Consider the following 22834-nt stretch of genomic DNA (forward strand, 5'->3'; position numbering starts at 1 on the left):
GCAAGCTACTACCTGCTGCGGCACGGGGTTACAAGACGTCCCACATTTATCTCCATTTCCTCTATTGTTTTCTGCTCATGGGTGGTGCAAAGAAAGGTACACAGGTTGTTGGTACCCCTTTGTATACGACCGGTTTTTGGTAATGCTAGTTTCGTAACTATTATGCGGGACGTAATACTGATAGAAGTAACGTTTCTTTATTCTCTGAGTTATGAGAGTAATTCTCATCCAATTGTTGAGTTTTCTGCTGGAGTCTGTTAAACGTTCCGGCGACGCTTCGAGCAGAATAAACCCGTGACGAAGCCCCATGCCCGTATTCCAATTTTCACATTTCTGACGTTCATACAACTTTTGAAACGTCCCAGACAGATAAAAAATATTCATCATTTGCCGAATGGCACTTTCGAGACAATAAAATGTGGGTTTCAGTGCTGAATATTGTCAGTGAAGGCAGGACTTCGTTATTTTTCGTCATTTCGCTTGACCTTAAACCATTTTGAAAATATCTCCTCTCTGTTTATCTTCAGTCCTATAGAAAACGTACTTACATGGATATACTTATATGGATATAGTTCTGGCGATACCGGCCGTGACCTTCTTCTTCTGTGCTGATGCACACATACTACCCGAACTCTTACGGGACTTGAAGATGTCTCCCGCAGACGGGGACGAAACGTTGGGAATTGAGACAAAATTCATCAACCGTCCAGGGCATAACAGCCAGGATAATCATAATGGACTTGGTAAGAATTTCTTCCACGAGTAATGCGTGTGTTGGGTAGGGGCACTACGAACGTAGTGTGTGGACATACAAGGTGAGAATGTGGGTCTCGCGGGAGACGTGCGTGAGATAGTCCTTGCAGTCGCACTATCCTCTGTGCCCTCGGTGGCTCAGATGGCTAGAGCGTCTGCCATGTAAGCAGGAGATCCCGGGTTCGAGTCCCGGTCGGGGCACACATTTTCGCCTGTCCCCGGCGATATAAATCAACGCCTGTCAGCAGCTGAATGTATTAATATAATTCTAATTTCGCCATAGAATACGAGTTATGACATTGCCTACGCACGTATTTGATCTAAGCAGTGGCGCGGAACTACACTGAGGACACAAAATAGGAACACCGAAACATAATTAATACGCAGTAACGGAATTTCGGGAATATATTTATCTAGGTAACATATTAAAGTGAATCGCAAGATTAATGTAAGAGCGAAGTAAGGCATTGAAAATGTGAATGCTGGTACTTTAATAATGTGTGTAATTGCTAGAATGATGAATGGAAGCATGCAAACGTGCATGAATTGTCTTGCACAGGTACCAGATGTCAGTTTGTGGTTGGTCAATAAAGGGTCGGTTACTGCTGCTTGTGAATGACGCTGGAGTTTCCGTCCGATGATGTCCAGAATGTGCTCGATTGGAGACAGATCTGGTGATCGAGCAGGCCGGGGCAACATGTCCAAACTCTGTTAGAGGACGTTGAATTACAACAGCGATACGTGGGCGAGCGTTGGAGACGTCCGCTGGAATACTGTTCCTGAATGGCAGTACAACACGTCGAATCAGAAGACTGACAAACAGATTTTCAGTTAGAGTGCGTGGGACAACCACGATTGTGCTCCTGCTGTAATATGACATCGGATCCGTGCCGATAACTCCAGATGCAGCTGCAGCGTGTCCAGCACGCAGACAGTTTTGTTTCAGGCCCTCAGCGGGCCTCCACCTGATCACGGCCATCACTGGCACCAAGGCAGAAGCAGCTTTCATCAGAAACGCAGTACACCTGAACTCCGTCCTCCAATGAGCTCTCCCTTGACGGCACTGAACTCGCAAATGGCGATGGTTTGGGGTCAGTGGAATGCGTGTTACAGGGCGTCTGGCTCGGAGCTGCCTTTGAAGTAACCGATTTGTATCAGTTCTTTGTGTCCTTATGGTGCCAACTGGATCAAATTGCTCCTGCAGACGAAGCACGATGCGTCAGAGCCATACGCCGAACCCGACGATCTTGCCTCTCGGTAGTGCCGAGGGAGTCTGGTCTTCTTGCCACCGTACACTCTCGTGACCACCGCTGCCAGTATTCATGTACAGTGGCTACATTTCTGTAGTAACGCAGAAGGAACATCCAGCTTCCCGTAGCCCCATTACACGACCACGTTCAAACTCGGTCAGGTGTTGATAATGGCCGGCAGAAGTGGCTGTGCGGTTCTAGGCGCTGCAGTCTGGAACCGCGAGACCGCTACGGTCGCAAGTTCGAATCCTGCCTCGGGCATGGATGTGTGTGATGTCCTTAGGTTAGTTAGGTTTAACTAGTTCTAAGTTCTAGGGGACTAATGACCTCAGAAGTTGATTCCCATAGTGCTCAGAGCCATTTGAACCATTTGTTGATAATGGCGTCTTTATCACCTTACAGGCACTCTTGACCAACATCATCTCACCACGTCCTATCTCAAAGGTAACTAACGCTCACGACCGTTGCCGTATGTGTTTAACCCTTTATAGGACAAAACTTTTTTTATGAAAATTTGAAAGGTAATATTTTTATTGCATCCCATGTGACTTATATAGGCATGTAACACACTTACAATTATTTTATGTTCATTTGTCTTGGAACTCAAAGGAAGAAATAGGTGGTTGATGTACAGACCACTATCCATTTTGGGTGGGGCTTAGACTACTGTGGATGGTGGTCATTTAAAAGACCACCTTCTTATATCTGGTACAGATAAATAAAAACATGGCATTCTGAATGCAAGTAAGATACAGTTTATTAACTAACGTACTGAAGTACAAAAACTGAACACATTTCACTATTCAAACAATAAAACATTAGCAAACACTATGAAATACAACAAATTCCAGTGGTAAGCATGTTATCTGGAATGAAACGGGTGAAAACAAGAAAGGCAAAGCGCAACTTTGCATTCCTTGCGTACAGTACTACTTCTTTCGGGTTGCTTTTTTGTGCTACAGTGAGCACACCTTCTGCTCGTACCCTTCTGTGGCAAATGTGCCCCTACATTCATTACTATATGTGGATTCACGTTTGAAACATGTTTGCCCCAAAACTTTGTTTTTGTGATAAAAACTTTTGGGGAAGTTTGTGGCCCACATGTCTTCCTGCTAGAAAAAGTTACAACTACCTCATTGGCCAAGATACTGCGGAAATTTAGATGTGGCAGTGGCCTTCCATTATAAGACTGTGCCATTTTTGCAGTCTCATAATAAAGAATGAAGGAACTGACAACTGCAGCATCCAGAAAGTAATAGAATAATTTTATCTACCACTTTTTGATTTCCATGAAACCCTGTAGGCAGACATCAGTTGATCAAATTTATCAACCCCTCCCATGCAGCTATTATAGTCAGCGATAGCCTTGGGACACTCTATACTTTCCTTTTCACCCTTCTTGTTTCTCTTAGACACTTGACACATGTCACTAGGGTTATGCATGTTGCTCCCAATTACTACTGATTTTGTACCTCTGTCTTTCCATTTTGTTATAGAAATATCATCTCCCATAACAGAGTCATGCTGTCCTAATTTCATATGCTTGTCAGCTTTCAATAACATTTTAGGAAAATATTTTCTATTTTGAACCATTGTTCCACAACCAAATGTTCCTCTAGTCAATAATTTAAAAAGCAATGGTAAATTAGTAAAAAGTCTGTCAAAAAAGCAGCGGTACCATAAAAACTGGAATCGTTTTGAAAGTGACAAAACGACCTTCTCACCTAGAGAACCTTCTTCTTTGAATTCAGATTTTCCTTCACACACTTGAAAAGATAACATGTACCCTGTAACACTGCAAGCTGCAACCCAAATTTTAAATCCTCGTTTTGTAGGCTTCATTGGCATATACTGCTTTCGGGAAGCCCTACCTTTGAAAGCCACTATGCTTTCATCAATACTGATAAATCGGCTCGGTCTACAATTTTTTAAAAAAATTTGGTTTAGATGGGTAAGAAGTGGATGAAGTTTATAAAATTTGTCATACCCACATTCTCTCTTTTTTGGCAGAACTTAAGCTACTCTGTTTACAGATGAATTGGGATCAGATGGCCAGTAATGTCTTATGCTAGGAAGTCTGTGCAAACCCATTATAAGAAGTACAACAAGGAATGCTTTCAATTCAGCTGTGGTCACATTTAGATCAGTACCTTTCTGATTAGCATAAAGATTAGATTCTCTGACAATATGTTCTAAGATAAAGATGGGAAAAAACTGCGAGAATAAAACTGTAGGAGATTCTAAATTCACTTCAATGTTTGTTCCATAACCCTGTGAAAAATTTACTGAATTGTATATGGCAGGATTAGTAATGTTTTTTGAAAAATTGTACTGCATGGTAGGCCTAACATGAGCATCTTCACGTTGATCCTCTTCTTCACTTTCGTCTTCATCCTCATCACTTTCAGGGATTACACATGTTCGTTGAGGTGGTGGAGGAATGAAATCGCTACAAGAGTCATGGTATGAATTATCTCCATTGCTTATATTAGTGGGATGAGTATTTGTCAATACGTCGTCGGCATCCGAATCACCTCCACACTCGGAATCAACAGCCTGATCATCGCCTATCAAACTCTCGAAGTCTTGTGATGACATCTCTTCCAATACACGAAATGTAAAGGTGTTCTTAGTTCTGTGTATCTGTAATAATGAAATGCGAGGTTATGTCAGTTTACGTTTTGTCATTGTGCATTTGCTAATAATGTGTTAACCAGACACTAAAACTGGCTTATATATATTGTAAATTAATTGCATATTATCGGGGTATATCGTAAATATTGCATAGTCTCTCGTACGTATTTGATAAAAGAGCACTTTTACGAAAATGTAATAAACGACACTCAAGTTTTGCTTCCACGCTCTCAGTTATCTCTGTATTATTACGTGTAGTCTCTATTTAGGTAGATACAACGTATATACAATATAAAACATGTAACTATTAATTCAATAAATGTCATACATACCTTATATTTTAACAAATTCTCACATTAATTGCGCCTTCAGTGGGACGATTTTCTCTCATACACACAAAACGCCACCAAAGATACTCCTCACGTGGACAGTGGTCGCCTAGCCAACCACCATTTCAATAAGATTGTTCTACCAACCTCAGCAAACAAAAAGTGGTCGCTTGAGAGTACACCATCCACTTCGCAACACCTGATGCATCTTTAACGGTCATTTTTCTATAGAAAATTTACACAGTTTCGCACTTATGGTAGGTGGGCAATATATCGACCACTGTCCTATAAAGAGTTAAAGCAAACCTCATTTGCATTCTCATTACGGCGCTGCTGTCGCCACTACTATACGACTTTCGCGAAATTTGAATAGACATTATCTATCAGATGTAGAAACACGTCTACCAACTTTCGTTTATGGCGCACAGCTCCTTCTTCGAGTTGCGATTTTTCTTCCGTCAGTTTGTGTCGAAGGCAATTCACAAATCGAGTGAAGATATCAACGGTGGCAGCACAGTCTACAGCCTGTCCATGAAGAGAGCAAGCTCTCACACGGCCGCTGCAAGCAAAATCCATCTTTGTTCCTCCACACGACATTTTCAGTCCCCGAAAAAGTCATACAGGCGACAGACGGACATATTCCACTATAACACAACACATGGATGTCAGTGACATCGGTCTGCAATCCTGGGCCGGCCGAAGTGGCCGCGCGGTTCTAGGCGCTACAGTCTGGAACCGCGCGACCACTACGGTCACAGGTTCGAATCCTGCTTCGGGCATGGATGTGTGTGATGTCCTTAGGTTAACTAGGTTAAAGTAGTTCTAAGTTATAGGGAACTGATGACCTCAGCAGTTAAGTGCCATAGTGCTCAGAGCCATTTGAACCATTTTTTTGTAATCCTGCTTATCGGTCTCAGTTTCCGCCTTCTTTGCTGTTGCGAACTTCACTTTCTTCTTGTCGTGTGCGGTATTCCGCTCCTCTAGCGACTGACGACAGACTGCTGCTAGAAGACAGGTTCTTTCTTCCGCTTTTCCATGTAGAGTTTAACAACAATTCTGTCACTTCCAGCAGCCGTTTCTCTATCCAGCGCCTTCACACCTTTTATTGTATGGTTCTTACAGATATGCGATGATGTTAATCATAGGAAACTCTTATTCCGTTTGAGGAAGAATCACATTTTATGCCCTCATGGTGGGCTGACACTGTCGTTCATGGGCCGGACGTCTAAAATCGAAGACTAGTAATAGGCCTCTTCAGTAATTATAGTCAGTGATCATTTTCAAAAGAAGCCTGTTCCTTACTATTCGGTTTGAAACAAACAAAGATAAAAAAAGGAATGTGGGAGACAGTCTGATTAGCTCGGTTATGGTGCGGCCTGTTTCCCTGACTTGGTTTCTTTGCCGGGCAGCCTAATCGTGAACGCAATAGCTTTCGTATCGCCGCCGCTGTTTGTTCCAGGTGTGCTGCACTGCACAACCTAGCGCCGACCAACTGTCGTGAATGTAAACTTATAGCTGAGGAACAGATAGCAAACAAAGCCGCACTAAAATCTATTTTCCAATTGACTCAGAAGGATCAAATGTAGGAGACATGTGATACAAGAAAGCTAAGAGTCCATGAGTTGTTGCATTTATTACGCGATTTCAAAGCATAAGCGGATAAATTTAGGCTCAAAGATAATTTACAGTGAAGGAAATGCATGGAAATGACCCAATGATAAGTACAATTCATGTCGTCAAATGCTAATTCCATCAAAGACATAATAACATATGCACGATTAAGTTTACGATCCATTTCAGTGTTAGACTAACACTAGAAGTAGAAACTTACACTATTCAAAAAATATTTCCCCTTTCCAGGAAAGTTAATCAGATGCAAAATGATACTGAAAAAATATTTGATACTTTAATATACGTAACTACCCGAGTATCTGGCACTTCCCAGCTATGTATTTATTCCAGTCATCTATTTGTCCATCTCCTCCTTCCGTGTCTCTCCGTAACTCCCTCCTTCCCCCTTCATCTTTCAAACTCCGTTTTTCCCCCTTGCTGTCCAACTCGCCTACACCTCTCTACGCCCATCTCCTCCGTCCTTACTCTCTGTCCATATCCTCGTTCTCTTCTCTCCGTCCATTTCCTAATACCACTCTCGCTCTCGCTCTCTTTGAGTCTGCTCTTTCCCAATCTCTCTGTCCATTTGTATCTACCCCTAATATGCACGACACGAAATGCATACAGACGTCCATCACTTGCTAAATTTTCGCTGTTGACACCATAAAATTTCTGCGGCAGGCACAACATTTTAATTTATTATCACTTTAGTAGTAGCTACATTAGCAAGAATTTGTGCAAACTGTATCCACATCTACCACTGGATATATCTATAAAACTATATGGCTATACGACGCGTACTTCTGTAAGTATGGCGTCATAAACTTTGAGATACATGAAAAACGTGATTTTACTGAAACAGAGACCAAATTACCCAGATTATATGCATCAAGTGTTTGATAGCAAGAGGATTTTAACTACGTACAACGAACATTAAACGTAATTTGAAACCTTTTCTAAATTTGTTACTTAACGTCAAATACGAGGGTAATCCCAAAAGTAAGGTCTCCTATTTTTTTATAAGTACATAGACCTGTTTATTTCTGCAATGGTTTACATCAGTTTACAGCTTGAACAATTACTTACTTTTCGACATAATCACCATTTCTGTCGATGCATTTCTGTAGACGCGGTGGCAGTTTTTGTATGCCCCTGTGATACCAGTTCGCCGCCATGCTGTTCAGAAAGTTATGAACCTCTTCTATCACCTCGTCGTCGGAGCTGAGTCGCTGGGACCACAATTAACGCTGACAGGTACTGAGAGACTCTGAAAAAACTCAAATGGGCAATTCAGAACCGGAGAAAAGGAATGTTGAGCAAGGGCGTATACATTCTGCATGACAACGCTCGCCCACATATCGCTCGGCAAACCGTTGGTTGCTCTCCTGCAACAGTTTCAGTGGAACATAATCACCCAAACACCCTCCCACCCTTGGCGCCCAGTAACTATCACCTGTTCCCTAGATTAAAAGGACATTTGGCCAGAAAGCGATTCAGCTCCGACTATGAGGTGAAAGAAGAGGTTCATGACGTCCTGAACAGCATGGCGGCGAGCTGGTATGACAGAAATGGTGATTATGTCGAAAAATAGCTAAATGTTCAAGCTGTAAACAGACGTAAACCCTTGTAGAAATAAACAGGTCTATGTACTTATAAAAAATAGGAGACCTTACTTTTGGGATTACCCTCGCATTTAACACATTATCTTATTTGTAAAGTAGTCAGCTTTTGAAACTATTTTCTACGTGGGGCTTTCATTCTTTAAGTCTTCCTGTAATGAGAATATTGTTTTTCTTTCCTTTCGTAGGTCTACGACGAGAAATGTAAAAACGAAAAAACAAATTGAGTGTTGATCTCGCAGTGAAATTTCCTGAATCAATGAGCAGCTGACATACAGAGAGCATTATGTTAATGTCAGCATAATACAATTATGAACACAGCTGAAACTAACTGTTACGAACCACGTCCAAGACAAGTTACATGCATAGTGCATCTGGCAGCTTGAAACTTTAATTTCAAACCCGGAAAACGTATGAGAAAGCTTACTTCACCGTATCAGCAAGGCCAACGCCTTTTCGATCGAATACGTTGACGAATAGGTTCAAAGTAACGTTGGCAACCTTTCAGCATACGATATCATTTCTTGACATGCAAAGCGCGGAAATGGTTCACTCGCTTATTCAGAGAAGCAACAGAAATTCAGAAGGGGAAAAAAGCTGTTGTTCACAGGAACAATTTCGAGAGTTAAATCTTATAATTTGTCCCACCGACGTGACATATTTCACAAGTTACCAGGGCAAAATAGTGTAATTAGCAGCAAGCGAAGCACCTTTAGACGGAACGTCACGTTAGACATCCGCCCACAATCTAAGTTTCATTACTCTGCTAGCAAGAAGGCCCCCTGCTCTTTGAGCTCACGCAACTGAGGCTGCAGTGTAGCCTTTAACCTTTGCTTCATTTTCTTACATTGCTGACGCATACCTTTCAGCCTGTGGGAAAATATCGTGTTGCGTCTTGCTACCACGGAAGGCGCCGCTACCGCCTCCGCCTCCGCCGCTGCCGCCGCCGTCAGCATCGACTGACGAGAGAGTGCCTAGTGAGCACACCCTACGACAAAAAACGACTCACCACGAAAGAATTATCCTAATGGTAAGGAGGTCTCTGTCGATGTGATGTAAATGTACAGGCAAACAAATGATTACAATTTCAGAAAAATTGGACGATTTATTCAAGAGAAAGGGCTTCACAAATTGAACAGGTCAACAACGCGTTGGTCGACATCTGGACCTGAAGCAGGCAGTTATTCGGCTTGGCATTGACTGACAGAGTTGTTGGACGTCCTCCTGAAAGATTTCATTCCAAGTTCTGTCCAATTGGCGCGTTAGATTGTCAAAATCCCGAGATGGTTGGAGGGCCCTGTCCCATAATGCTCCAGACGGTACGTTTGAAACTGGGGAGAGAAGTGGCAAAATTGTTGACCAAGGGTGACACATCACCGAAGACAATTCTACTCCAGTCAATGAGATTCTAAGCCGAAGATATGTCGAGAGACAGCGGTTGAATAACGTGACTGTCGCTTACCATATGGCCGTACAGCAAGGACTGATGGTCAGGTGTGTTATTTCTTTCCATAGCAGGACCCCTTTGGTTGTCATCTACAGCATCTTTGCGGCATAGCGGATAGTTGACCATTTTCTACGACCCGTTTTGTTGCCATTCCTGGCAAGCCACCCTGCGCTGCAAGATAATGCCGCCCCCCGTCCACTGCGAGAGTTTCTACTGCTTGCTTCGTGCTTACCAAACACTTCCTTGACCGGCAAGGTCGCTGCATCTCTCCCCAATCGAGAACGTTTGGAGAATAATTGGCAGGACCTTCCAACCATCTCGGGTTTTTTACGCTCTGATGCGCCATCTGGATAGAATTTGTGCACAGTATTCCTCAGGACCACATCCAATAACTCTATCAGTTAATGCGAAGCCAAGTAACTGTTTGCATAAGGACCAGAGGGGGTCGACGAGTTACTGAGTTGCTCGATTTGTGAAGCCCTTTTTCTTCAATAGATCACCCAATTTTCCTGAAACCTGAAACTAATACCAGTATTTCACATCTAACCATTTTCTTCCTTCTCGGCAAATTCTTCCGTGGCGGGTCGTTCCTTTTTTTTTTTTTTTTTTTTTTTTTTCCTTAGACTTGTACTGTGGCCCTCACTATCGTCTGAAGCCTTCGACACGCGCCTGTGATAGTACAGTGTTTGAATCTGACTATGTCTATGCCTTCTTTTGTTCAGTTCGCTGATTCGATAATTTGCGCACGCTTATGATGACTTACGCTACGCTTTGGACTTGGTTACTGTCAAGTCATTTACTTTGTGAACTCTGCCGTCATCGTCTACAGCAAACACTTTTTTTCCACCGGTATCTGCGTCACAGACAGTGCAAGTGATCATAAACTGCGATCTACTTACGCTACGTAGGATAGAAAAATGACTGTGCAGACTTCAGCCGGCAGTGGTGGCCAAGCGGCTCTAGGTGCTTCAGTCCGGAATCGCGTGACTGCTACGGTCGCAGGTTCGAATCCTGCCGTGGGCATGGATGTGTGTGATGTCAGATTAGTTAGGTTTAAGTAGTTCTAAGTTCTAGGGGACTGATGACCTCAGATGTTAGACCGAGCGAGGTGGCGCAGTGGTTAGACACTGGACTCGCATTCGGGAGGACGACGGTTCAATCCCGCGTCCGGCCATCCTGATTTAGGTTTTCCGTGATTTCCCTAAATCACTCCAGGCAAATGCTGGGATGGCTCCTCTGAAAGGGCACGGCCGACTTCCTTCCCCATCCTTCCCTAATCCGATGAGACCGATGACCACGCTGTCTGGTCTCCTTCCCCAAACCAACCAACCAACCTCAGATGTTAAGTCCCATAGTGCTCAGAGCCATTTGAACCATTTGAACGTTCTTTGAGGCCTATAGATGTTTTGGTGTGGTTTCCCTACGGCAGCGGATTCTTTCCATTTCTTGTCGAATTTTTCATGACTATAGATACACATTAATGATTATCGTATTAATATTCACAACATTAATAATAAAATATACATCTTAATAACACTACTGACTTTCGCGTAGCTGCCTTTCGTCTGCAGTACGGCTGACGTTTTGCTGCAGTTTGTCAGCTGCAAACAATCAGAAGCTCCCCATAGTATGCCACTGGAAGAAAGCTCCTACCACAACACAAAATGGCTAATGACCTCCTGTTTATTAAAAGTCTTTGACGGAAAAATGGGGTACCAAATGCCTCATTATGCCTTCCTCAGCACCCTTAAAGGTTTTCTCAAATGTTGCCCATGCGAATAAATTCCCGCTCTTTTTAACATGTAACTCAGATCACACTCCCACAAGCTCCCTTAACTGCAATTCGCTCGTACCCACTACCCTCATCGCTATAAATCGCTCACACCCAACCACTACCACGTGCCTTTTCTCTCTCATTCATTCACCCAAACTCACTATCATCATCTCTTTGTGTCTCTGTCACTGTCTCTTTTCTCACAGCCATAGTCTCCTTCTTTCTGTTCTACTAATACTGTCTATTTTCGCTTTCACTGTCTCCCTCTTGCTCTCTCTTGCTGCTGCTGTCTCGTTCACTCCTTTACGCTACTATCGTCTTTTTCACTGTCACTATTTCTCTCTTTCTCGTTGTCGTTCTCATGGATTCTGCATCTCTTTATCGTTGGCTCTCATCCACTTCCACTTCTCTTTATTCCTCTCCCCCTAGCACTGTCTTCTTCACTCTTTTTCTGGAACTATTCTATCACTGTCAACTATGTACCCTTGCCACTGTGTTTCTTTCTTTCTCCCACACTGCCTTGTCTCCGCTCTTTGTATACCTCTCTACTATCTTCCGGTATTTATTACTTTTCCGTCTCTTTCCTACTGCCACTGTGTTCTTCTCTCAGCAAAAAAAAAAAAAAAAAAAAAAAAAAAACGCGAAAATGTTCACATGTAAACATTTCTGGAAAAAGTTTTAATGGTGCCGAGCGACGGAGAATAGGGCAGCTCTTACCCCACTTTTCAGTGAGATTGTTTTAATAAACAGGAACATGTTCGCCTTTCTTTCTGCTCCCATAGTAGCGTTTCACCACTGGTTCCCTACTTTTCCCAGCTACAGAAGGGCATGTCACTCATATGGACTTCACATGTCAGTAAAATTTTGATAGTTTACTTTGTGAAATTTACATAACGTAGAACTATATCAATTTAGATCTCAGGCCTGATTTTATGTGCAAAAAAATTTTGCATATACGTCAGTACTAAAACAGCATAGACCAGAATTATTCTGAGGATAACGGAAACACATAACAGGCTATTTCTTTGAGTTATGTCACTTTATAAGCTACATTTTCGTTTCCCGCCGAACTGTACTTGCATATTTTACGTGTACAAGTAGATTAACTTTGAAATTCTGGACCTCGGAAACGGAGAAAGATATCAAGAAAATATTAGAGACTGTTCGAGATCAAGATCGTAAAAATTTCAGACATTTGCTGAGTGCAGCCGTCTTGAAATCCGCGGATCAATTTGGTACCCAAAAGTCATGTTTTTCGTGTTTCCTCAGGAACCGCCCACGATCCAAACTGTGCCTCTATACCCTCTTCAAAGCTCACCGTAGACCCCATCTAATGCAAAAAGAACCAATTGACTTGCTCCATTCGCCTAAGCTGGAGGACGTGTGTAATGCTCATAATTTGACCCTGTACAGGAGGGTAGTTACAGTAAGACGAACCTTCTGTTGGGCTATCCAAAACACTTGAGCCTGCCTTTTTATCACCAACAGAGCCCGAGGTATGAGACTCGGAAAAATCCTGTTTCTATGTGTGGCGTTTTTCCAAATGGCTCTGAGCACTATGGGACTTAACTTCTGAGGTCATCAGTCCCCTAGAACTTAGAACTACTTAACCTAACTAACCTAAGGACATCACATACATCCATGCCCGAGGCAGGATTCGAACCTGCGACCGTAGCGGTCGCGCGGTTCCAGACTGAAGCGCCTAGAACCGATCGACCACTCCGGCCGGCTGTGTGTGGCGTTTTGGAAGTACTAGACAGCAAAGGCTGGCGCAAGCGTACCGATTACTGACATTTAATGAAATGTTCTGCATAAAATGAAACTAAATGTATTTGGGCTTTTTTCTTGGCGTTTAGTCAATTTTAGATTATGTTACAGCAAATATTTATGTTACATCCTGTTGGCACCAAGGATTATTACTTTTCCATGCGTCTATGTAACTGCACTCATCAACGCGTACTGTTTACGAAATATTCATCTGTTCCATCATCATTTTATTGTGTTCTGGGCGGGAATTTCGATCTTTGTATTAACGACAGGCTCTGAGAGACGTGTCAGTGTTGGTGTGCATGCGTGTGTATGTGTGTGTCATAGTACTTTAAAAGCAGACTTGAATAAGAAAATTTTGTTTCCTTAGGGCACGCTGGCCGCTGTGGGCGAACGGTTCTAGGCGTTTCAGTCTGGAACCACGCGACTGCTACGGTCGCAGGTTCGAATCCTGCCTCGGGCATGGATGTGTGTGATGTCCTTAGTTTAGTTAGGTTTAAGTAGTTCTAAGTTATAGGGGACTGATTACCCCGATGATAAGTCCCATAGTACTCAGAGCCATCTGAACCGTTTTTTGAGCTTAGGGCGCAACCCTATTAGCCGAATTGCATATAAATGTTTGCTCGAACGACTTCTGAGTATTGCTCACCAGTCTGAGACACTCATCAGGCTATATTAATAGAACAGCTGTTCCTGTTGTGTTCTTCAACCACTGCATAACTACTGCAACCTACATCAATTGGAACTTGTTTACTGTAACGGAACCTTTGTGTACCTCTACAGCTGAAGATTCCACCAAGTGTGGCACTTTTCCTAAGTAGCGTGACGGATGTGCTAAATAAACTCCAACGACGGATAACACAATTGAGAGGCTTACAAAATAAAATCTGTGAGGGATTATTGCAAAAAGTGTCCTCCCATATACGTCTCGAGAAATAACGAAGGAATTTGAGCTCATACGGAAGCTAACATACAGATGACCTTCCCTTGTACTATTCGCGTCTGGAGCGAGGAATGGATGGCAGTAGTACCAGAATTACACCGCCACACACAAAGCGATGACCTTCGCACATACAGGTGGATGTTGATGTAGATGTAGAAATGATTTTAGCAGAAAAATCATATCAAGAGCAGCAGATTCTGTAACAACAGAATCCTAAACGGGAATAGATAGTAACAGGCACGTCGATCATGGGAGGCTAGGACATTGTGTGTATTTCTATTATTTGACAATTCAAAGGGTGACGGGGACATCTGCTAGCGTCGATCTTATAGTTAAGTTATCCGGTGCACTTGTTCATTTAAAGGTGGAACACTGTTCTGCAAGAGAACAGTTTGTTAATCTGTGTGTCAAGTGACGCTATAATAGTGAATATTAGTTTTAACTTACCCAGAAATCCTGTGGCAGAAAGCTGTGTCAGAGTTAAGGAATTCTTTTATTTATTTATTTATGTAATAAAGTAAACTAAGCCAGCCGGAGTGGCCGAGCGGTTCTAGGCGCTTTAGTCTGGAACCCCGCGACCGCTACGGTCGCAGGTTCGAATCCTGACTCGGGCATGGATGTGTGTGATGTCCTTAGGCTAGTGGGTTTAAGTAGTTCTACGTTCTGGGGGACTGATGACCTAAGATGTTAAGTCCCATAGTGCTCAGAGCCATTTGAACCAAAGTAAACTAACATTTCGTGTATACAAGTTTAATGTACCACCTCTCCGTGTAACCAATGAAACCATAGTTGTGACTGGATGACTGTGTTGGGTAGGTGCATAAGTTCGTAGCATTTTTCTTTAGGCTTAATAAACACAACAGATACACATAACAGAGACTTTAATCATCAATAATATATTCTATCTCACCATTTACAACAGTCTGAAACGCTAGGGTAGCTTTTCGATGGTTTTGAGACAAGAATGTCGAGTCACTTTCGGAATGCATTTTCACCCAGAAAGGAAACGTCTTGGGGATTGAAAGTTCCTGGAGGATTAAAACTGTGTGCCGGACCGAGACTTGAACTCGGGACCTTTCCTACCGCGAGAAAGTGCTCTACCGAGGCTGTTGAGGGTTGTTCGATAGAGAGCGGAAAAGGTGAAAAACTGAGGGCGTGAGATAGGGTGTAACATCCCCTTACAAAAATTTATCAATGACTGTGCTGGTAAACCTCTTAAGTTATTTGATTTTCAAACAGCTGAATAAAACTGAACGTACTCAGACATTTCTCTCTTTACTTATTCTGATCAACACTAAACTGGCACACAATATTTTTAACGTAACGCAAAAGAATAGCCCTGACTAACAATAACCTATACCTTTCACGAATCACTTACCTCCCAAAAATCTTCGTTACTCGAACTACTGCAATACAGCGAGCGCCTATACTACCAGCTAAATAAAAGATTCTAACTACTGAAGGCACTAAATACTGATAGGCATAGTTAGCAAATGAAAGGTTTTGATGAAGAATAAACAATGTATTTATCTTAATAGTGTTCAAAAGTCATAATATATATATCAGTTCATGACATCCAGTCTTACAAATTTCCTTTTCCTGACGGACACACGTCCAGATCGTCCACTCTCATAACGCTGCCATCTCTTTCACACGTCCAGATCGTCCACTCTCAAAACGCTGCCATCTCTTTCCTCACATCCACCACTGTTGGCGGCTCACCTCCAACTGCGCAACGCTACGCGCTGTTCACATCAAACTGCCCAACACTACAATAGCGAATATTCCAACAATGCCAACCAGCCACAGATTGCACACAGCACAGTCAGTGATTTTGATACAGAGCGCTACGTGGCGTTACCAACATAAAAACCTAAACAGCCTACGTGCAAGGAATATAAGGTGAGTGCAGAACGACTTCCCAACCGAACTCCTGCAAAGTTGTTTTGTTAATCCAGCAAAACGTAGATGGGCGTCATCGTGGAGTAGCATCGGTCCATGCAGTGTTCTCGGTCGTTGTTCTTAGACTGCGTCTGCAAAACGTGTCAGCTGTTGACAATAAATGTGATCAGTAGTGGTTACACCTCGAGGAAGCAATTCGTCATACACCATTCCGTCGCTGTTCCATCAGATGCATAGCACTGTCCTTGGTTCATGCAGGAGTACGGGTAGGTTCTGCTTCGTTTGGGCTCAACGATTTCTTTCTTTTCCTTATGTTAGCATAAAGACGCCATTTCCTGTCACTAGTAATGATACACGATAGGAATGGTCAGTGTTGTTCACGAGCCAGTTGATATGGCGCAAGCAGAGATACACATACGGCCACCCACCAATTCTTGTGCCTTTGGCTTAGAGCATTTGGTACCCATCGACCCAATTTTTTAACCTTCCCCACTGTATTCAAATGTCGCACATTAGCAGAATAACCAAAATATTTGTCAGCTCTCGAGTACACTGACGTGGATCAAAGTTAATTAATGCATTTGAAGATTTAACACCAAAGGTCTTCCTGACTGAGGCTAGTCACTAAACCCAAAATGATCCTCCTTGAAACGAGAAATCCATCTTGCCACGCTTTGTACAGTGGCATTATAGCTCTACACGGTGCAAATTTCTCTGGCTGCCTCCGCTGCTGGCACCACGCTGTTGAACTCAAACAGAAAAATTACGACGGAAATTTTCTGATTTCTCCACTTGACACTCCATTTCCTAGTGTCTACAGCTCCGCTCACTGTCTCCAAACAACAAAACGACAACATGTAATCTCAAACAGTAACAGTGAACTACAATTGGAAAACGACAATCGCTAAATGAACCCATAGCAACTCGAAGACCAAAATGCAAACAAAAACGCTACGAACTTATCCACCAACCCAGTAGTTTGGTCTGCTCACAACACACATTACCGGAATTTCGTGACGACGATGCCATATGCCACCGACAGACTCCGTCACAGGAGACTGTCCAAGCAAGTGTTTCTGCTATGAGACAAGGCCCCAGTTTGTTCTGGAGAGGACAGGGTAACAAATGCTGCTTTTCGGACTATAAAATTTGGAATTCACCACTACTTTCTCCGTGAGTCTGTTGTCTTTCCTGGGATGGAGGAACCAATGTTTGTGAGGGATTTACCGAATGACGACGCCATTTTCGATGTGCAGTGTTTTCTGAACAGCGAAAATACAGGCGCCCACGTCCAAATCTCCCACCGTTGCGGAATGAGGACATAGACCAGGACGAACACCACCATCGCCACCAAGTTTGCAGACTGACTTTCTCGAGGTGATAATTAAAACTTTACAATAATTCGTGGTTGTGTAACGGCTTATGGCGACTGGTGCAATAAAAATGGCGTATGTTACAAACAAATTATTGCCTGCGACGTCACGAGAGTTGCGAAATATCCGGCCACGATGCTACGGGAAAAAAAAAAAAAAAAAAAAACAACCGAGAAAGACTAGGGAGCGGGCAACGTTCGCATTCACATGTAGCGACCGATGAGAGGAGCGTTTTTATCGCGTGTTCGGTGAGGTACGAGAGACACAGGCGAGATATAGTTAACGAGGCTGGTTCGCTGTTTACGGGGGCAGAAGCCGCGGCTAGAAGAGAGCGTGGGGTGACTCGGAGGCTGCGGCGGAAATGAACGGTGTAGGGTGTGGGGGCGCAGCTGTAGTTGCGCCAGGGTCGGCAGGGGTGTCGGATTGCCGGGGGCGGTGGGGGCGGTGGGGGCGGTGGGGGCGGCGGGCGCGGCCGCTTCCTCTAGAGGCAGCCAGCTGTGCGGCAGGCGGCAGATTAGGGGGAGCGGCGCGTCGCCGGCCGCCCCCGCAGCTACTGGGTACCCAGCAGCGCTGCGGTCTGCTGCGCTGAGCTGTGCTGCTGCTGCCCCCGAGGCTAACGAGGCGCGCGAGCCAGCGAGTATCGCGGCGGCGTGATTAATGCTCGCGCGGCCATTACGTAGCGGGGCTAGGCGCCGTCGTGCTGTGGAGGCGTCCGCTGTCCGTCCAAACAGCGCCAGCTGCAATCTTGTTATCACCTACCTCGCGAAATAGCTAACACCTCTGTTGCCCATATAAAAGTGACAGAAACTACACCGAGAGAATAAAATCGCAACACCAAAACATGGTTAATGTAGAATAATGAAATTTCTGCAATACATTTGTTCAAAAATGGCTCTGAGCACTATGGGACTTAACATCTGTGGTCATCAGTCCCCTAGAACTTAGAACTACTTAAACCTAACAAACCTAAGGACATCACACACATCCATGCCCGAGGCAGGATTCGAACTTGCTACCGTAGCAGTCGCGCGGTTCCGGACTGAGCGCCTAGAACCGCTAGACCACCGCGGCCGGCGCAACATCTGTCTAGATAACATATTTAAGTCACTAACGTTGCAAGATCACAGGTTAACGTAAGCGCGAGATAAACCATTGCAAATGTGAAATGCTGGTATGTCTACAGGGTGGTCCATTGATCGTGACCTGGCCAAATATCTCACGAAATAAGCGTCAAACGAAAAAACTACAAACAACGAAACTCGTCTAGTTTGATGGTGGAAACCAGATGGCGCTATGGTTGGCCCGCTAGATGGCGCTGCCATAGGTCAAACCGATATCAACTGCATTTTTTTAAACAGGAACCCCCATTTTTATTACATATTCGTGTATTACGTAAAGAAATATGAATGTTTTAGTTGGACCACTTTTTTCCCTTTGTGATACATGGCGCTGTAATAGTCACAAACATAGGCTCACAACTGTAGACGAACAGTTGGTAACAAATGGTTCAAATGGCTCTGAGCACTATGGGACTTAAGGTAACAGATAGGTTTTTTAAATTAAAATACAGAACGTAGCTACATTTGAACATTTTATTTCGGTTGTTCCAATCTGATAAATGTACCTGTATGAGCTTATCATTTCTGAGTACATAGCCATTCTGTCATGCAGCGAAACATCTTGTAGTAACATCGGTAGAACATTACGTAGGAAATCAGCATACATTGCACCATTTAAATTGCCATCGATAGAATGGGGGCCAATTATCCTTCCTCCCATAATGCCGCACCATACATTAACCCGCCAAGGTCGCTGATGTTCCACTTGTCGCAGCCATCGTAGATTTTCCGTTTACCAATAGTGCATATTATGCCGGTTTACGTTACCGCTGTTGGTGAATGACGCTTCGTCGATAAATAGAACGCGTGCAAAAAATCTGTCATCGTCCCGCAATTTCTCTTGTGCCCACTGGCAGAACTGTACGCGACGTTCAAAGTCGTCGCCATGCAATTCCTGGTGGATAGAAATATGGAACGGGTGCAATGGATGTTGGTGTAGCATTCTCAACACCGACGTTTTTGAGATTCCCGATTCTCGCGCAATCTGTCTGGTACTGATGAGCAGATTAGCCGCGACAGCAGCTAAAACACCTACTTGGGCATCATAATTCGTTGCTGGTCGTGGTTGACGTTTCACACGTGGCTGAACACTTCCTGTTTCTTTAAATAATGTAACTATCCGGCGAACGGTACGGACACTTGGATGATGTCGTCCAGGATACCGAACAGCGTGCATAGCACACGCCCATTGGGCATTTTAATCTCAATAGCCATACATCAACACGATATCGACCCTTTCCGTAATTGGTAAACGGTCCATTTTAACGCGGGTAATGTATCACGAAGCAAATACCGTGCGCACTGGCGGAATGTTACGTTGTGTTTGTGACTGTTACAGCACCATCTATTACAATGCGAAAAAAGTGGTCCAACTAAAACATTCATATTTCTTTACGTACTACACGAATATGTAATAAAAAATGGGGGTTCCTATTTTAAAAAAACGCAGCTGATATCCGTTCGACCTATGGCAGCGCCATCTAGCGGGCCAACCCTAGCGCCATCTGGTTCCCTCTTCAAGCTACACGGGTTCCGTTCTTTGTAGTTTTTTTGGTTTCACGCTTATTTCGTGAGATATTTGGCCCAGTCGCTATCAATGGACCACCCTGCATAGCCGGTGTACCCGCCAGAATATTAATGTGTTGTAGGGGTACAGGATGTCAGTTTGTGAGACGGAGTTGTATGCCTGCTGCACTTGGTCGGTCAATACAGGGACGATCAAAGCTGGAGTTTTCGTCCGATTATGTCCCATATGTGCTCGACTGGGGACAGATGTGGTGATCGAGCAGGTCAAGGCAACACTCTATAGATTATGTTGGATACAGCAGCGGTACGAGGCCCAGCGTTTTGCTGTTGGTTTCAGGCCTTCAACTGTCCTCCTTTAATACACCGCCGTGACTGGCACCGAGGCAGAGCCGGTTTTCACGACAAAACGCAACAGACGTCCACCCTGCCCTCCAGTGAGCTTCCGTATTATACCACTGAAGTCGAAAATGGCGGCGCTTCGGTGCACAGGGCGTCTGACTCGGAGCTGTCCTTGAATAAATCGCTTTACAACAGTTCGTTGTGTCACTGGGGTGCCAACTGCTCCTCATATTGTTGCAACAGATGCAGTACGATGAGCCAAGGTCACACGCCGAACACGATGGTCATCCCTCTCGGTAGTGACAAATGGTCAAGCGGAGCCCTGCCTTCTTGCGACCGTACATTCTCCTGACCACCATTGCCAGTATTCATGTACAGTGGCTACATTCCTGCCAAGGCTTTCTACAACATCGCAGAAAGAGTATACAGCTCCTCATAGCCCTATTACACGCCATCGATCAGACTCAGTGAGATGGCGATAATGGTGCCTTTGTCGCATTAAAGGTATTCTTTACTAACGTCAACTCAACACTTCCAACCTCAAATGTAACTCAACGCTCGCGACCGTTACAGAGTGTATTTAAAGCAAACTTGATTTGCATACTCACAATGACGCTATTAGCGCCAGTTATGCGACTGTCTAGAAATTTGAACAGAAACCATCTTTTATTGATTGGCGACTCCATGCACCACGACCAGATAATGGATGTAATTGGAAGGAGAAACAGCCTTGGTAGTTTTTTTTTATTTTTTATTTTTTTTGTTTTTTTTTTTTTGTTTCATTATCCGAAAAATCGATTTTCGGTCATTTAGTGTGTTGTGGATTGGCAAGACAGCCAACCCACTATGAGAGGAAGCCGAAAGGCACGCGTTTTAGCTCACGCAGGCTGGCGTGAGGTCTGGAACAGGTCAAGGAAATGAGACTAACAAAAAACGTACGTAGCTGCTGGAATACTTAACTTTAATCCATAATTGGTGAACATCGCTCTTGACGGTACATGTTTTACAGCATCAATAGTAACTGGTAATGGCGCCTTGCTAGGTCGTAGCAAATGACGTAGCTGAAGGCTATGCTAACTATCGTCTCGGCAAATGAGAGCGTAATTTGTCAGTGAACCATCGCTAGCAAAGTCGGCTGTCTAACTGGGGCGAGTGCTAGGAAGTCTCTCTCTAGACCTGCCGTGTGGCGGCGCTCGGTCTGCAATCACTGATAGTGGCGACACGCGGGTCGGACGTATACTAACGGACCGCGGCCGATTTAAAGGCTACCACCTAGCAAGTGTGGTGTCTGGCGGTGACACCACATAGTGACCATCCTCAGTGCTAGAAGTTAAAATTTTCACATAACGATCAGAGAGTATAAAACAGAAAATCAAACTACACCTGCATATGAACATAACAGTTGGTAGGAACATACCTGTAAGATACAATTAAAATTGTTAGGCACTGGTATTAACAAGCTTAGAGCGATCCCATAAACTGAGACCGCTGTTTACATGCACCTGTTCAGCGGACCTCGGTGTGCCAGGGCTCGGAACGCCCTCTGTGTGACATGTGTCACGTGAAAACTTAATATTACTGGTTTTGCGAGATATTAACAGAATCTAACTCTGTGCATTTGTGAATCATGAAGTAATTCAAATTTAAAATGTGCGTAAAACACATAGCAGACGAAGGGGGAAGGAAACATCTAAAATACATTGGCGTATTGTTTTTTAAAAACAAATTTATAAAACATAAAACAGATCGATAATAAGTTGTCAGAGTGCAGGACAGGTAAAAGAGAAAAAGACAATGAAAAAGAATAATATATGAATAACATAAAATGAGGTACAACACAGGATTTTAAAGAACATAACACCCACCATCTGGCGTGGGAAGTTAGAAGTACAACGTTCGTGATTTACGTAAAATGTTACGTTAAGACTAAGGAGTCAAATATATAAAAAATAGTAATAGTACGAAACTGCCATTACGTAATAATTAAAATGCCGTGAAACATAATGTTCATTACAAAAAAGTTTGTAGGTGTAGATAAACAATTTTGTTATCATATTTAACCGACATGATGATGTACATCTCATTTGTCCCTTTGGACAAGCTAGCATTATTATAACAGTGGTTATACGCTTCCGCATAAGCACTGGGTCAGAACCCATAGATACATGACATCAAATATACACGGTTGCTTACTGTAAAACATAGCACCCACCATTTGGCGTGGGAAGTTAGAAGTATATCGTTCTTGATTTACGTAAATATTACGTTAAAACTGAGAAGTGAAATATATAAAAATAGTAATAGTACGAAAATCCCACTAAGTAACAAATGAAATGCCGTTAAACAATATTCATTACAACAACAAAAAAGGTTTACTTCATGATTCACGAATGCACAAAAGTTATTTTGTGTTAATATCTCGCAAAACCAGTAATATTAAGTTTTCAC

General features: G+C 43.5%; 1 protein-coding gene and 1 non-coding gene across 2 annotated transcripts in view; one reads left to right on the forward strand and one right to left on the reverse strand.

Annotated features, from left to right (window-relative positions):
• Window positions 1–22834, reverse strand: part of LOC124622693 (gonadotropin-releasing hormone receptor-like) — a 625533-nt gene that overhangs the window by 296896 nt on the left and 305803 nt on the right. The window lies entirely within an intron of this gene.
• Trnat-ugu lies at window positions 880–954 on the forward strand. The gene has a single exon. It is a non-coding gene; the product is annotated as a tRNA-Thr (tRNA).

This window comes from Schistocerca americana, chromosome 7, assembly GCF_021461395.2.
Source record: "Schistocerca americana isolate TAMUIC-IGC-003095 chromosome 7, iqSchAmer2.1, whole genome shotgun sequence".
In the NCBI taxonomy this organism is placed as follows: Eukaryota; Metazoa; Arthropoda; class Insecta; order Orthoptera; family Acrididae; genus Schistocerca; species Schistocerca americana.